The sequence below is a fragment of the Nelusetta ayraudi genome, unplaced genomic scaffold (assembly GCF_046127955.1).
Source record: "Nelusetta ayraudi isolate G7.1 ecotype Tasmania unplaced genomic scaffold, CSIRO-AGI_Nayr_v1 ptg000056l, whole genome shotgun sequence".
Classification (NCBI taxonomy): domain Eukaryota; kingdom Metazoa; phylum Chordata; class Actinopteri; order Tetraodontiformes; family Monacanthidae; genus Nelusetta; species Nelusetta ayraudi.
The window spans coordinates 677,501-695,137 of NW_027466106.1; the positions used below are offsets into that span (position 1 = coordinate 677,501).

The 17,637-nt window shown below is 43.0% G+C and overlaps 1 protein-coding gene across 1 annotated transcript in view; it reads left to right on the forward strand.

Moving 5' to 3' along the window:
• The window catches only part of LOC142896592 (protocadherin-15-like), a 185,347-nt gene that overhangs the window by 11,516 nt on the left and 156,194 nt on the right, over nucleotides 1–17,637 (forward strand). Inside the window, exon 2 of the mRNA XM_076038354.1 lies at nucleotides 9,901–9,958. The gene's annotated coding sequence lies outside the window, so the exon portion shown is untranslated. The remainder of the gene's footprint in view (nucleotides 1–9,900; nucleotides 9,959–17,637) is intronic.

Here is a 17,637-nt window from a genome sequence, read left to right on the forward strand (position 1 = left end):
AACCTTATTGTTTCAACTCCTTTGAGGGATGGTATTTACAGCCCCCACCCAAAAATGGAACCCCACATGCAGCGAGCGCAGCCCGCATCAAAGCGCTACATGACTGTGACGTGCAAGAAAGTGGCTCCTTTCTGCGCTTATTTGCACATGTGAGGTTGGGATTAAAGACATCCCCACATCCCCCACCCCTTCCCAGCCACCCACCCACCCAGCCACAGCCCTGCTTAATCGTTTTCTGAATGTGGAAACGGGGCCAGAGTTTAATAGCCACCTTGTAATCTCTGCAAATTGGCTGTAAAATGTGAAGTTGTGCTGATGTGAGGTTTTAATTGACGGCGGCTTTCAAGGTGTGGACGACATGATGGCGTGCACTTCTTCTTCTTCCTCTTATTCTTCTTCTTCTCTCTTTCTTCTAAACCAACTCGAGCATGACGACATGCTAAATCAAAGATAATGTGCGTCGTCGGAAATAAATCGCGTTCTTACTTTGCCGGCCCGCGTCAGCCATTTTCAGGGTTATTGAGTCATTCGCAGAATATGTTGCCATTTGACCTGTTAAGACGCAGCGTATACATTATTTATGCCTGACATTTGCCTCATTTTTGTGCTCTGGCAACCGTAAATGTGTTTGTGTTCCGGCAGTCTGTGGTTTCTTGGCTTTTTGCTGGCATGATGGTTTATCCAGGGAGGATTCCACTGTGAATGAATGGAAATTCCCATGTGATCCGAGCACATTCAAATGATGGTGGCCACATGGCTTTATTGTGTGTCGCTGCTCACATTTTGGATCATTAGCCTCTTTTTTTTTTTTTTTTTTTCGTAGGAAGTGTTGAGTTAAGTGAATTCTCATCCAAGTCTAGTGTTTTTCACATTAGCTATGTTATGATAATAAGTCAGGTACGTACGCAAAATACAACAGATGTTCGCAGGAATAGCGACGTTAGTGACTTTTTGCTTTAGTTGATCGTACAGTTTTTTCTCTAGCTACCCTTGTGTCTACTTTATAATTCGCTGGTGGCCAATCGCCTGCTTTTGAGATATTTCAACCAGCATTAAGTCAAACAGATGTGCACTGAATATTTGTCAGTCGTGGGACAGCAATGTCACATTTGTGCTTAATTATCCTGCTACAATCAGGTTGTTTTACTATTATAGTGCTCCACCCCCCTCCTTTCTTTTTCTTTTTTTTTTTTTATACATTTTCACCCTTCAAAATATGTAATCTCTAACCAAAACCCTTGCAACAAAGTAGTACATTTAATGGAGTGCCAAGCAAATGGGGACTGCGTGTGACAGCCAGAGACTATTGACAGCCTCCTTTTTAAGGCATTGGGCAGCGAGCGCGTGCTCCGGCAAGATAAAGCGAGCAAGAAAGTGCCAGTGGCCATTTCCTGTTTCCCATTTTTAGGCTACTGACAAATGCAGGCAGCCATTAAGTGCACCTTTAAATGAGGTGAGTGGCACTAAATGGAGGGAGAAATTAGTCGTTTTTTTTAATTTTTTTTATCCCTTTCCTTTTTTAAGTTTTCAAGCCAAGACCTAAAGTGGAACTTGAGTGGGTTTGTAGCCAAGCGGCTGAGAGGGTGATGCCAGTTCTTCTGAAAGAGGTGAAGAAAGGAAGATGGAAGGTTGGGTGGGAGTGGCATGGAGAAGCAGACGGCGGGAGTAGATTCTCGTCAATCCGTTAAAGGAGCAGACTGCGTTTTCTTTTTTTTCTTAACCAGGTGCCCTTGTACATTTTGCACCATCACACATCTTCCAACCCGACAAGAGGTAATGAAATCTCCATTTCTATAGGCGCTCAACACTCAGCAAAGTCCACAGACAAAGCCAACACGTGCATTTTAAAAAGGTGTCGTGCCTGTTTTGTGTGGGATGTTCCTCAAAAGATGCAAAGATGACCTTCTGCTAAAAGGCTTTGTTGTGCGTTGACAAAATGTTCTCTGGTAGACGGCGTGGGAGCGCAATGGAAGTCAAAGAAAAGTTGCCAAATGAAATGTATGAAAAAATGTGTGCAATCAAGTATAAATCATTTTATGATTTTTAAGAAGTTATTTGTACAGTTTGTAAATAACTACGTGATGTCAAAAGAACTTTATAACTGAACAAATCTCTTCGCTGCTTAACTCTTCCTTGGAAAATACACTCTGTAACATTTGTCACTTAAATGGATAAAGCATCAAACTTTCCTATGTTATTATCATTCTTTTGGAGGAGAAGTTTCATCGTATTAGCATTTCCTTGACAAAACAAACTTTGATTTGTGCTGCCATCTTGTATTCCATTTGCTGAGTGGCCCTGCACTTCTTTTCCAAAGTGGTTGTTTAATCTCTACTGCTTTGTCACTGGCTTTTACTTCACATTAAAGGTCATTAGCTGTGTTAATAAGAAGAAGTATCTCTGCATAATGGCTTTCTCTGCAGGTCATAGGCTGTCGCAATCGGAATTTAGAGCGATTTTAAAAAAAGTTCCACGGTGCTACCGTGTGCTTACAGTGTCGATGACTGATCACGTGAAGTCAGTTGTTGCCTTAACGCAAAATAAAGGGTGTTTTCACGTCCAGGTGTAATATGATAATGTCCCCAAAAAAAGAGAAGGATGAAACCTGCATTTGCATGCCAGGACAAAATGGCAGCGGTAACTTGTTTTTTTTATGTTGTTAGTTTCTGTGCAGGTCACGTTGGAATTGCTGTTGCAGAGGAGGTTTTAGTAGTTTGGTGATCGTATTACCTTCCTGTTTGATTATAGTTTGGATAAAACCAGGCGGTAGATGCTGTAGGCTGCACTTAAAAAAGAAGACGCACAGGAGGTGAGCACAAGCCCAGCTGTGGCTAATGAGATTAGCGTGGATGCTGCAGAATTGGCAGCCTTGCTGGTGTTTCCCAAATGAAAGCAACATAAAACAGCACTGAAAGCTTTTCTTAGCAGATGACATGTTATTTTTGCTGGTTTTCCATTGGGGTTTTCGCTGCACAGACACGTGCAATAAATCAGATGTTTGTAATGTTCCAAATGGCATGCCAGGTTCATAATGTACTCGATTCATTTAGAATTTTAATTTGGGATTTATAGCACGTTCACCATTTATTTTATACCAGGTCATTACAGTTTGATACTTCCCCTTCAACCACAGTGCAAAAGACATAATCCATCACTTGTGTCCCACTCTTAAACACTGACAATATTGTTTTTCGGCTAACGGGACCAATCCTGGTTCAGCACTACCTAAGATTGTGCTTGTTTCCTTCACTCTCTCCGGTCCTGTGCGTCATTAAAAGTGAGTGTGTTCAGGCCGTCCAGTTGCTGTTGTTGCGTCCCGGTGCTTATCCAGAAGTGCAGCATCAGCTGGCTTGACAAACGGAAAAGGTCAAGCCGCCGTATCTTAAAGAAGAACAGGTGGATGCTTCTGCATGGCTGGGTGAAGTCAGCTTGTAAGCTTAAATTCCACAACCAAGGCTTAACGAGAAGAGAAAGGTCAGCGCAGTAGGCACAAGAGAGATCTATTGACCGAAATGCGTCTTATTGGGTATTGTCCATGGCGTTTGAAAACATAATCAAGGGATCGCATTGTTTTTCTTCCACTGCTGTAATTCAACACAACTCTTGGCAGAGCACTTTACAGTGAATGCTATTGGATATCAAAGAGAACTAATGCTGGGACAAAGCCGTTGTGAAGTGCCTTCATGAATGGTTTCTTTGTTCCAAACAAGACAAGCCAGCCAGCTATGCGGTACCTATAATCACGTTTTTTGCTTGGCCTACATTTAGCAGGCCCTCTGATCGAGGGGAGGACTCACGAAAGCAACATTTTTTTTATTTTTTTTATTTTTTTTACGATGTTAGAAGTGAGTTTGCATTTTTTTTATTTTTTATGTTTTTGTCATCATGTTAAGAGCTGCGACAGAGCACTCGGTGCATGGTTGGACTAATTGATGCATTAAAATTGGCACGGCTGCTGGTCGTGCGCCAACCTTGCCGGGAAAAATTATGTTCCTCGTGCGGTTACCGCATTTAGAAAATCAGCAGCCTCCTCTTTGCCAAGCAGCGGCGCAGCTTCCCGTCCGCTTAATGCTTTAATTCATTCTTGTAATACAAATAGACGCTGTACAGTGAAGCAAGGAGGGTGGTTAAATGAGGCTTGGCTGTGTTTTGAGTTGAAATCCACTGTAACCAATAACCCCTTCGAGATACATATATGTACGTATATTTGTGTCTAAAACTGGAAAACTGTTTAGAACTTGGAGCAGTCTGCTTGAATTTTCTTACTGTAGTCTCTGTGAGCTGTGTGCTGAATGGTTGTACACACTGTTTAAATTGCGTTGAGGAGAAGGGTGTTTCTTCAACACAAGTACTCCGGTCTTTGTTGAAATACCAAAACCTTGAATTCTTTTCATCTCACTGCAGTTTACTTGGTGATTAACTTTTTTTCTTTGCTTTTCAAAGCAAAAGTCAAATCTATGGGGCGCTGTTTAAATGTGCTGCATCTCGAGGATGTGCAGTTACGTGGCGGGGCGGGGGGGCAGAAATAACACAAATGAGTTCACAGTGGCCGAGTGGTGAAATAAAATGCATCGGCCGACGTTAACTTGCTTCCACGGTCAGCAGTTTTCTGCCGGCACTCCTCCCAGCGTTCCCCCACAGGGCCTCCTTCGGCTGTAATGATTCTTTTTTGTGTTACTCGTAAGCCTCTGTGATGATTATTTGCTCCTCCTTGGCTGAAATATGTAGAGGATCAATGTATTTTGGCCAGAGAAGGTTTCGGACGACGCTCCGGGAAGATGCTGAGTGTCTGATCTGAACAACTGGGCTGAGTAAAAAGTCTTCTTTGTGGAACTCGACATCTCTGACTCTGGCTTCAGGTTTTGTCAAAGAAATTCTGGTAATGCTGCTCCGTAGCCCATCTCTCAACTGTAAAAAATAAAAAAATAAAATAATGGATAGCAAATAAATCTCAGTTTGGTGGAGGACAAACACAGCCAGGCTCAGCGATGATATCAACCCATTGGTGCCTATTTTATTGTATGTCATGTATACTCAAGTCAAACATGCTCGTTTTTAACCGGACAGTTTCTTGTGGTTATTGACAGATGCTCTAATTCTTCTCATCTAACGCACTGACTTATAGATATACTTTAACCGCTACAAACGTACTTTAGTGCTGTTGTGGAATTAAACTGATGAGCTGCCAGCTCTGGGATGGCGGCATGTGGACCTTTTTGAATCTTGGACAATATTGCTAAATGTCAGAGACAGTTGTGGAGGCGAATTTAATGCCACCTCAGGGATAAGCTGTTATGAAGTGAGAGGAGAAGAGCACCGTATGGGCTCAACTTGAAGGCTGTGCTGTTATAGATATTGATGTGATGCCCCCAGTGCAGCGTCAACTTTATTTGGAAAATAATCTTTACGAATGACGGACGGGATTCGTGCGAGAACGAAAACAATCAGAAACAAATTTCCAATATTCCATTTCCACACGCATGGTCCTCTTTATCGTTCCGTGAAGGACCATTAACCAGGAAATCAAAAATCACATCAATTGTGCCCCGTGTGAGACCCATTTCCTCCACACACTAACAAGGTGACATTCAAACAGCACCGTGGCCACTTGATGTCCTTGGAATAAAAAAATATTAATAAATTAAATAAAAATACTGCTGTTAATCCAAACCTCGTCTCGTTTTTCCCTTCAGTGTTGGACAGAGTGAGTATTTTTTGATATTAAAGTATTCTTCCTAGCCAAAATTAGATCCTGCAGCGGAAGAAAGTCACACTATATAATGTATATAGTGTATACAAATATTTGGATCCAATCTTTCCATCGCCAGTGTTTTCTTTTACACACACGCCCAGCTCACTCACATCGCTACTCCCTTTTGCCTTTCTTTCCCTTGCCCCTTTTTTCTCCCCACTCTTGCTCAGTATCTGTCATTTCCTCTCCTCCCCATCCTCTCTCTCCCTCCCTCGCCTCTTTTTGAAGTGCTAAACAATGAGAGATCCACACTCCCCTCCTCCCCCGCCACCACCCGTTAAGCCGGCAGGGACATCCGTGATGCTGCCGCTCGGCATACGGTGCTGCGGCACAGCAGAATCTTTTCCTCGTAAGGAAGGGGGGTGGCGGTCTGCCTGCAGCCACGTTGGCAGCGGCTGCACTGGGGCCCTCGGGCCGCCGTGGCGCCCACGACTTCCGCAACCTCGCTGCAAAGCACGCGGACGGCCGTCGAGCTCCGAATGCAGCATTCTTCCCGGGTGGAAGTGTTGGAGAAGATCCAGGTGCAGTCCTGGATTTAAAGGAAAAGGAAAGATGCGTTGTGTTGATCCCATCCTGGGGAAATGTCATCTCCACATTTGTGGTGGCCCGACCCCTGCAGCAGTGGAGCTACTGGCTCTCATTTTTATAGTCTTTGGTATGCAGGGATGGTAGCCACAAGCTCCCAGTCTGAGCTGGACTGGAGACTTTAGGAGCAACGTAGAAGCTCTGGGTCAACCGACGGTGTAAAACTCAGCCTCGGAATTTGGTGTTGCTTATGTTACATCACGAAACTCATACATGATTGTGCCAGTTTCCCCCCAGTAACAGGAATTGATGCATTATGTCCTGAAAAGCTTTATGGTTTCCCACCACCAACACTGTTTCTGCCCTCCATGCTCTTTTGTCGCCTCCTGCGGCGACGCCCGCCATTCATGGCCCGCAGAGAATAAAGCAGGAAATGAAGCAAAATGAGCACTTTGGGAGGTGATCAGTGACTGGAACGTACGTGGCGTGTGCACCGAAGGACGGGGGACATGTGTTCATCCCCTCCCACGTGTTTCACACTCCCCCATTATGCGGCGCCCAGCCCCTGTTTTGAAATCTGATATGGCCTCTCTCTCCTTTCCAATTTCCTTCTTTCCGTCCTCGTCTGGCACCCTCCCTCTCCCTCCACCACCCCTCTGATTTTCATAGAGGCTAATGCGAGCAGCGTGGTTTTCCTTTTATGCGGCCCCTTGATGCGTTTTTGTCAAGTTAATCTTTCTGATAAAGCGGGCGCCTTGATTCGCCATCCATCTTCCGTCCCGGCCAGCACCTTTCTTTTCTCCACAGCGACATCATTGATCACAGGTTTTGTTGCGACATTGAGTCAATTCTATGCATACAAGCTTTTGACCTTGTCTTTTTGTTAGCGTGACTTTTAACCATTTCTTTTCCCCTCTCCTTTGCAGTTTAATCAAATGGAAAGTTTGCTTAATTACTCTTAGGGAGTTCTAACTTATGGGCCCGCGTGGGCTGCTAACATTTGCAGGACTTTGCCGAGATCTCGGCTGGTCATTCCTCTTGATGAGAGACACAGTTTGGTAATTAAAGATGCTGCACAGCAGCGAGTGAGGACTGGAGGTTTTGAGGGAGAATGAATGAATGATAAAAGGGGCAAGATGAGAAGAAACGACTAATGATAAAGATAGAGTGCGCGTGTTTGGTGCACGGCTCTTTGGCGCTTGGTCTCGGCGGGGCCCTCCAGTGGCAACCTCCACACTTAAAGCAAATTGAATTGGAGAGTAGGGACGCGATTATTTTTCCAATGGGTTGATGAGTCACAGTAATCTTGTTTATTTTTCAGCACCTATTTTGGACTTCTGTTCAACCTAAGTTGCGTAAATCTTAACACCTGTGTTATATGTTGTCCTCTGACTGCATACCTTTTTAAACAAATGCATCATCATGCAATCATCACACATAAAACATTTATCAGTAACGTGTTATATTTTTCAACGTAAAATATCATGGGCATAGGAGGATTACATGGCAGCTTCACATAAATGCCTGTCAACAGAGGAGTCCAAACCAAAAGTACTAAAAGCTTGAACATCATCTCTTTCTGTTTCTGTTATTGCAATGGACAAAATACGTTTCGTCCATTGCAGCTGAGATGGTTCTCCGCAAAGCAGCAGCATTGGGAGAGAAAAAACAAAACAACACTTGAGTGTAAATTTGGGTCAGAGCTGCTATTGATCCATTTTTGAACCTTTCCGGTTAGCTTTCAATGATAGCAACCTTTAGTAAAACACTTTGAAGACTGAAGCTGAAGTGGAGCTCTAGAATGCACACACACACACACACACACGTCAAATCCTCTGAATACGATCCAGTCCTATATTTAAAAAGGTGAAATTTAAAAACCTCTTTTTCAAGAATGACCCAGCCAACACACTTGAAGCTGAAGAGCACAAAAACAGGTTTGAAGTGGTTGAAAGTCTTACGCTGCAGCTGTTTATAATGCACCAAAAAAGTGTCTTCCTTTTCATTGGGAACACAAACTTTGAGTTTATTATGACTCATTTGTGTGTGTACGGGTGCTCATGTCTCAATAGTTGTTTGTCATATGAGGTGACTGTCACACTCAAGAATAACCAGTCCTCTGAGTGGGAATAGACGGAACAAGTGACCAACTGGATACAAAAAAGCAATATTGTTCTAAGTTTTTCTGATCATTTATCTTTAATTCATCTGCCAAAAACCCGCAACTTTCATGATGCAGGACGTGTATTTTTTTCTATCTGGAACTCAAATGCGATATCGCTCTGTTCCGATCTGTTTACTCTGGTGGCGCCGGGGAAGCAGGTCACACAGCGGAGTCGTAGTGACCGTCCCCGCCCACTTATTTGCTGGGGAAAACTGATGCGAAGAATGGCTCTGAAAAAAAACAAAAACCTTTGAGACGGGAAATGTACTTTGAGCTCCAGGACGCATGCAGAGTGACTCGGCGGCGCTGAGTGCAAACACAGTTTGGTGGTTTCAATCTTTAAAAATAATCATGGGGGCTGGGTGATAGTAGTTCAAGCCTGAGAGTGGAAGCATACCCAACATTTCCAAAAAACTCTCACTGTTTCTGCATCGACTCGCCAGAATATACGTGTGCCTGTCTGGGCTCTTTATTTTTGAATGGGGAGCATTTGGTGTTCAGTCGGTGAGTGGGTGTTTGGGAGGGGATGAATCAAACCAAACACCCAGTGAGCATTTTGCTCCCCACTAGAACAGTCTTTTCTTTTTCCTTCAGCTGTAATCTGCAACCCTTTTTTTAAAAAAAATATTTGACGGCCCTGTGTCAAGAAAAATGCTCTTTAACGTCTTATCTGACAACAACATGTGTGTCTTGTCTATAGACTCCCCCAGAAGAAGGAGAAAAATCATCCATTCAGACAGCCTGCGCTAAAACACACCTGTCGGACGGCTCGGCAAAGCGTCGGATTTAGCAGCAAACCTAAAACCAAATGCAGCGTTTTCCGGGGTAATGAATCTGGCGAGCTGCTCCTCCAGAGTCCGGATTGTAAAACAAAGCCGTGAGAATGCGTAAAATAAAAAAAATACAAGACCGACGAGACGGCGCATAAAACCTTGACACTCGCTGCCCCCCCTCGCCAAGCAATGAGAACCGAGCGCTCCATCATCACCTGAGGAACAAACCGAGAGTCCGAGGGAGGACAAAGTGTTTGGTTGAGCTCTGCAGGCACAGCGTCGCTCGGAAATGAGGCGCCTCTGATTGCAGCGACTCTTTTAGCTGAGCTGATAATTATCATGCACAAAACGGAATTGCACTTCCAAGATTTTGCAAAGAAAGAGGAAAATAAAAAAAAACTCAGGTGTTCGCGAGATGGCTGCCGTGTGCTCGGCTGAGGGGGATAATGGTCGAGGGGGATAATGGTGTGGGGGGGGGGTTACGTGAGGGAATAATGAGGTATTATCTGGGGAAGGATTACCAGGTAGATTTATTCACAACAAGGTGTCCAGATGATGAGCTCGGTCGACTCAAAAAAGCAACGCGATTGAGCTGAAATTCTTTGAGCAGGGATGTTTTTTAATTGCCCCACAGCAATTCTTCCTCCAGTGTTTCATTTATTTTCTTTTTCATTCCCCTCTCTAAGGTGTGTGCGAGCCGACCCCGAGGGCGGGATGTGGTGCGACCAGAAGAACAAACACCAGGTACTTCAGCCTGAAATGTTTTCACTCCTTGCCCTCCCACAACTCTTAAAAAATTGAAAGGCGTGCGCCGCTGTTTTGGCCATGCATGTGTGCATCACTTTTCTCCATGTCGGGCTCCCTCTCCGCGTCTTCTTCTCTCTGCCGGGCCTGGACTTTCCAGGAGACATACCGATTCAGACAGGAAGGGCCGTTGAGGTTTTTTTTTTTTTCTTTTTTTTTGAAAGCATTGCTTTGCTATGTTTTATTGATGCCGCTAAGATGATTTGGCCTGACATTTGCTGATGCTCCCGGCTTCCAGCAAATCTCTGGCCGTGGTAAAACTGCTTATCCAGGGTCCACTTAGTAAATATTTCAGGGCTCCATCCTCTTCCTCGTCGTCGTCGTCCTCCCACCCTCCCCATCAGTGTTGACCGCTACTCCACTCCAGACAGTCGCCGTTGTTGTGTTGCTGTTTTTCGAGGAATTTCGATGATTTTTAGAGGTAAACGACAGGCTGGCGACCGGCCTCATCTGGAAATCTGAGGCAGAAATAGAAGCGAACGCTGGAGCTGTCACAACACCAAAAATAAGCTTGAAGAATTCTTTTTTTTTAATTGCGGTTGTGGCAACAATTATTGTTGAACTTTCCAGAACTTGTATTGGTACGTTTCAGACTGTTTGATTCACCCCGTTTTCTATCCCTACTTGACGGTCATTGTCATGTTTTGGGTCTTTCTCGCGCTCCGTATGGAGAGACCAGCAGCCCGTTCTGGCAGCTGGAAAGCAAGTTTTTTCCGATCAGGCAGAGCAGCTAATTCAGCGTGAGCGAAAGCCTCTAGCAAAACTGAGAAGGAAACATTGCGCTCTGCCAACAAATCAAACCATACAAATTGTTTGCCTTTTTTTTTTTTTTTTTTGGAGTTTCTGCAAATGCAAATTAGAACTGATATTTGTACTTTTGAATTCCTCTCCTCAATGCTCCCGCTGTCTTTGATGCAAATTGCTTCTCGTCTGGCATTATTGGCTGGTTTTCAGAGCTCTGTGATCAGCTGGCGCTCTCGAAACAGGCCAATCATGAGGTCCGCCTGACAAATTTTTCATTCAGCTCTTTTCACTTTGCTTTCCTCCATTCCTGTTTTTCTGTTTTAGTTTTGAAAGCCAAACTTTGAAAGTGTTTTTTTTTTCCTGTTTTTGTAGTCTGTGGCACTATACTCCGGGTCAGATGGTTGCTGGCGAGGCGGCTTTCTTTCGGTTTTTACTTTCTATTTTTTATGCTGGAAGATGGAGGAAATGGGTCCAGGGCTTCCAGAAGCACAAGCTTCTTCACAAGCATTTGATGTTCTGGCTGTCGCCTGGAGGGGAAAAAGAAGAAAAAAGTTTCCATCTCCGTCGATGGAAAATCTGGGTCTGAGGATTTGAAAGTCGTTTCAGTTTGTAACTCCAAGTTGGGTATGAACGCCTAAACCAATACTAGAAGGAAAAAAATAACAGCTGAGTCACGTGGCCGTTGTACAGCAGTTGGGTTTTGCATAAATTAACAGGTCCTGTTATGTAACTCCAAGTTGTTCAGCATTTTTTAAAACAGAAACGTGCAGTGAGTACTCCTTCAGTTCATATCAGAGTCGTCTCCCAAGCGGTTGATCGGTCGGAAAGTCCTGACTGGTACGACCCTGTTCTAGCACGTGTGCAATCGTTGGCGTCCAGTACGCCCAGTTCCTCTGCAGGCACTAATGTCGAGCGACATCCTCCAGGAGTTTGTGTGCGAAACTGGAGGACGCGCTGAACGCGGGACGGACGGGAAGAAGAGGCAGGCAGGAGAAGTAAAGAGGCAGTGGTGCGGAAAGAGAGAGGGAGAGAGAGAAAGAGAGAGAGGGCGGCTGTGCGCCGGGAGAGCGGTTGGAGCGTAAAAAGGGTGGAGTGCAAACAGAGTTGATGGGGCTCAGATGGTCGCGCAAACAGTCCGGCTCACGTGTGACGGGCTGCTCCGGCCCGGAGGGCTCTGGCCAAATCCCACGCGCGAGCACGGAGTATAATTGATGTCGCTTTCGGCGCGCAACTCGGCGAATTTGGCCACCGCCGAGCCGGGAGACAGCGGCTGCATTCTCTTCCCTCCTATAATCACATTTGTCATTGTTGCGTCTCAAAAGCGGTGGCTGCCTCTTCATGGGATTTCTGCCGGAGTGAAACGGGATGGGAGGGAGGCGCCGCGCCTTTGAGACAATCCAATTCAGCGCTTCACTACTACTGCTGCACTCTCACACTGATATAATCCCCCCCCCCCACCCTCCCGTGCTGAATGCTTCACCACGACCAAACGGTAATCGCTCCACATTTCCCTCCGCCTGCCGTCCCTTAATGGGATGTTAAAAGCCGCTGTGTGTTTATGCCTCTTTTCTTTTTACTCAGCGTCATTTCCATGTGAAGGTCCTCATTAAGTGAATCTCAATGATCTGGCAACTCTGCTGTTTTTCTGGACCGTTTTTTTTTTTTTGTCTAATTGTTGTGTTTGTGTTTGGGAGATAGAAAGAAACTCTACGCTTTGTACGAAACATACTCAACAAAGCTCACAGAGAAGTTTTTTTTAAAAATCCACTTTGTACTTGAAATTATGTGGTCATCATGACATGCTTAATGAAATAAAATAGAGCCTTTCATCTCCCCTCAGTCCACTCAGGATTTCGGCCTTTTTTTTTTAAAAAAAAAAAAGGTGCACCGCATTAAAAGCAAAAAAAGCTGCTCGCTGTTCATGATGTAACATTGGATAAATCTCCAAATGCATGTTTGCACGCGGTGCATTAAAAGGTCACTGTTTAACATTTACAGCAAACAATTAAATATAAAATACACAGGTATAATCTTCTTTCATTACTTGTTTAGTGCTGTTGCATTTGCTTTTGCTGATATTTAGTATTTACATTTAAACAAAGAGCAAGTGCCCTTATATTGACAATGTTGTGTCAGCATGTAGAACAGAATGTGGATCTGTTTAGGGTTTGGTCATTGGTTTATTTTTTTTCTATCCAGACATCATAGCTGAGTGGTGGGTAAATCAAGTGGGCGAAATCCAAAAACAAGGCTGCTGATGGGAGAAAGGTGTTGGCAACATGTCAGAGTTCAATAAATGAAAAGCTAATTTAGAGCAAATGTTTTCTTTTTGCAGAAGTTAATCAAGTGAAGCATCTCCATCGACTCCATCAAAGGGTTGTGTGATGCTTCTTCAGTCAGTTACAGGGGTTCACCATACATGGCTGTCAAACAATAGTTTCTTATTCTCCAAAAATAAATAAATTATATATATATATATATATATATATATATATATATATATATACATATAGATATATGTATATCTATATCTATATATATATATATATATCTATATATATATATATATATATATATATGTATATATTTATATATATATATATATATATATATATATATATATATATATATATATATATATATATATATATATATATGTAGATATACATATATATATATATATATATATATATATATGTAGATATACATGTATATATATATATATATATATATATATATATATATATATATATATATATATATATGTAGATATACATATATATATATATATATATATATATATATATATATATATATATATATATATATATATATATATATATATATATATATATATATATGTAGATATACATATATATATATATATATATAGGAGATATCGATGTCTCCTCAGCCACTTGATTGTCTCTCTGTCAGCTGTTAAAGCAGCCAGTCATTGTGACATGTAGCCAATAGTCCTGTGCCTTCTAGTGTCTTCTCCTCAAAGAGGCAGCATGTTTCTGTTGAAAGGAATATTCTGCAGACGAAGCACCTGACAGGTAATCAAACCGAGTCCTTGTGTCTAATCCCAAGGCTTCACTCAGTATGACTGGGACCTGATTTTCTTCAATTGCTGTCTGTCTGTCTGGGTTGCTCTCCCTCGCCTCTGGTGGACACCAGCTTGCCTGCACACAGCTCCTCACCACTGTCACAACTACTCTGTAACCGTGCCTACGTGACAAAGGCTTTTTTTGGATGTGCATATTTGGAAGATTGTATATAAGTATTCCATTCCAGCCGGATGATGACCTTGCAGTTGCTGAGATCTCATATTTTGAAAAGCTACATTTTAAGCCATGTGTAGTCCGTCTTGGTACCAGAGAACCAATCACTGACTCCATAGCAGGACGTGGATGTTGAAAGCTGCAGGGAGGCTGGTAAAAATGGTGCAAGGAGGTAATTTCCATTTTTAAAGAAGAGGAAATCGTGGCACTCAAGGCATTTTCCTCAGCGGGAAAGATTTTCTTTTTTTCAGTGACTTTGGCGAGACTTTATTATTAGACTGTGGTGCACTGCAGTTGGCCTCGGAGCAGCGACACGCATCAAGACTCACCTTGGGTCACATTCGAAATCCTCCCATTGACTCTAAATAAAGGTGGTTTCAAAAGAGGAGCATCAGGGACTACCATGGACGTTGCAAAAGCACTAAGGAAGGAGGATCAGATGTCAATAAGCAACACTAAATTCATACATTTACAACTGGTTAAAAATGTTGTTGATCAAAAAAATCATTTTGTTTCAAAACGAACAGGAACCTCAGGGTGGCACTGAACCTGAATCTCCAGTGTTGCAAACTTTGAACACGTTTGAAGGCTCGTCCAATCGCCTCTTTAAAGGTTTCGCCTTTCCCTCGGGATGCTCTTTTCGGGGGCTTTTAAATGGCATGAGGCTGGCGTGTCAGTTTAGGCTGGCATGTCAGTTTAGCCTGGCGGTGGCGAGTTGAAATGGGAAGGCTCCTCGTGTGGAGTCGAAGCGTGGGAAGTCCAGATAGAGAGCGCTGACGGTTCGGGGTTAATTTGTTCGATCCAGTAGTTAATCTGAAGTCTTACCTGAGGCTGTTTGACTAGGAAGTCTCTTCCAAACTCATTAACATGAGTGAGGCAAATCTGTTTCACAGGGCAATAAAGTCAAGGGCTTTTTCTTTTTTTTCTTTTTTTTCCTTTCTCCACAATAAGCAGCAAAGTTGAGAGTGCGTTTCTTTTTTTCCCCGGCAATCTTTTTATCCTGTCCTCCCTTTATCTGCCGTTCCGTCTTTATCCCGGCCCCCATCTCACTCTTATCTCTAGATAGCGTCTATGTCCCCAATCTAATCTATAGTGCCAGACACAAGGAAATGCAATCCGGCAGATAGTGGGAGGCGCTGGGGAAGTGGAGGGGGATAAATAAATGGACTCGCAGATTAAGAGGAGGAGATGTGGAGTAAATAGTTTGGCAGGGTGACAGGAAGAGATTCGAAGGTGTCCGCTGCCTTTTTACTCTGTTCTCTCACTGAAACAAAAAGGCAAAAAGAATTTATCTTCATGTCGGCGACCCCTTCAGAAAAACAGAAGTAAAAGTAATATTAGTCTTGGTGTCATAAATTTAGTCTTCATGTCTTTCGCTATGCGGAGAGAAACCTGACTCACAGTTGCAAAATTAATTCATTTAACGCTTCATTCTGAAATAGAAACAAAATTGTTTCCATCCCGGTGTTTCGTACACAGTTCATCCAAAGTGTGTCCTCACCACGCACTCCCGTACCGTCGGAACACATCCGTTTCAGGCGTCCGCAGTTTTGCCACAGCTGTCGAGACCCGCCGTTTAATAAGTTCTTGATTTGGCTCTGTCGGCTTCAAGTTTTTGGAGGAGGAACGAAAAAAAAAAAAGTCTTGAGAGGCTGACCGCTCTTCTAGGTGCTAATGGACTCTCCAGAAGTTGCCCTCACCAAGTGAAAATAATATCCTGTGGTAGCTGTCAGAAAGTCTCTCCCTCTGGTGAACTCGGAGAAGAAAGACAGGCAGGCTGAAGAAAACCTGCTGTCTTGAGTCTTTCCCCCCCCCCTTTTTTTTTTTACTCTCCTCCGTAGCCTCCTGGAATCCCTGTAACTGATTCAGAACAAACCAGGCAGGACGTTATGTGTTCCAAATATCAAAACACTTCAAAATCAATTTCATTCTGCGGACGGCCTGTGTTTTTTTTGTTTTTTTTTCTTCTCCCGATGGAGCTAATGAGAAGCTCGATGAGAGAAACTTTAAAGGCAAAAGAATAATACTTGCATTCTTAAAAAGTTCTGAGTTTAAAAGCCCGCCGTGTCTGCACAGCTTTTTGTGTAAATTCATGTTTATATGAATATTTAGTCACATGACGACGTCCTCTGTCTCAGCAGCTTTGCCACTCCTTCTAGGTGTAGGTCTTAGCAGTCAAATAGTCAACAAATAGCATCAACATGGTTAGAAAATATAATATAATCCAACCTTAATCCCAGGTTTTACACTGGAATTTGATGATCAAATGTGATGTTTGTTCCAACTGAAAAATTATAAAATGAGGATAAGTGACAATCACGACTTGCTGCCTTCCAGGTAGTGTTCTGTTAGCGACTGCGGCCAGTTGGGCTGCATTTGATATCAAGAATTTACTGAAGTTAAAGTACGTGACCAACAGGTGAAACGGCTTCTGACAGAATGACCTTTCACCCCTGAGATTTATCCGATTCACGGCTGTGGCGCCCATTGATCTTGAACACAAAAACCTCTTTACACCATCGGTAACTTCTCATGCAGAAAAGTCAGTCAGCAATAAAACATGGAGCGCCCGCAGGTCTAGCGCTATAAATACACCCGACTAGACTCGGTACCAGGAGCAGTTCGAAGCGTCCGCGTAATTATCCACTTCTCGCTTAATTAACAAGGACATTGTCAAATTAGCTGCACGTCTGAACTCCGCACACATGCTTCGCATATTTTCCCACAAGATAAAAGTGATGCTGATTTGACACAACAACCCTGTTTAAAAAAAAAAAAAAACATAAAACAAAACAGTCAAGGTTGTTTTCCCCAAATCATCCACTGCAAATACAAACAGCCATTCATACGTGACGGAATCGGCGCTGCTGCACAGCCTGAAAGAAATCTTTTATTTGACTTTGGAAAAATATAGAACATTCAGTTTTTGAATGTTCAGTTTTTGAATGTTACTATCCACAACAACTCAGGTCACTTATTGTGTACTGTTCATTGTACCGCCGGAACAGAGAAACTATATATGTATATATATATATATATATATATATATATATATATATATATATATGTATATATATATATATATATATATATATATATATATATATACATATATTTTTATTTATTTATTTATTTATTTATTTATTTTTTTTAAATACTCAGTGATGGTACAAAGGGTGCTGAAACCTCGCTGATGCCTCTCCAAGGTTAGTTACGTCCAGCCTGGTGTCAACTCCACTGGCTGGAACCTTATTTTTGTATCCTTCCAAACATCTTTAACATCCAGCGAAGCCTCAGGTTTAGCAGCAAGCAACAATGAATCACTGGACTGGGATTTAAAAAAAATGGAGCTGACATTTACACCACCGTTAACTCAGGTTACAGCAACGCAGAGCCGTCGGAGGCACAATATAACTGCATTTCTCCGTCTTCATGCGCTCTTCCTCCAACGCCGCCTCTTCAGCTTGAAGTTTCTTCTGGCCGCTCAACTCTGTTTGCCTTGTGGACTTTCTCCCTCTTTGCCCTTTCCTTTCTCTCCGCTCCGCCATTCTCGCTTGCCCGCTGTCTGTCTGCCCGCGTCGGGCTCTGACC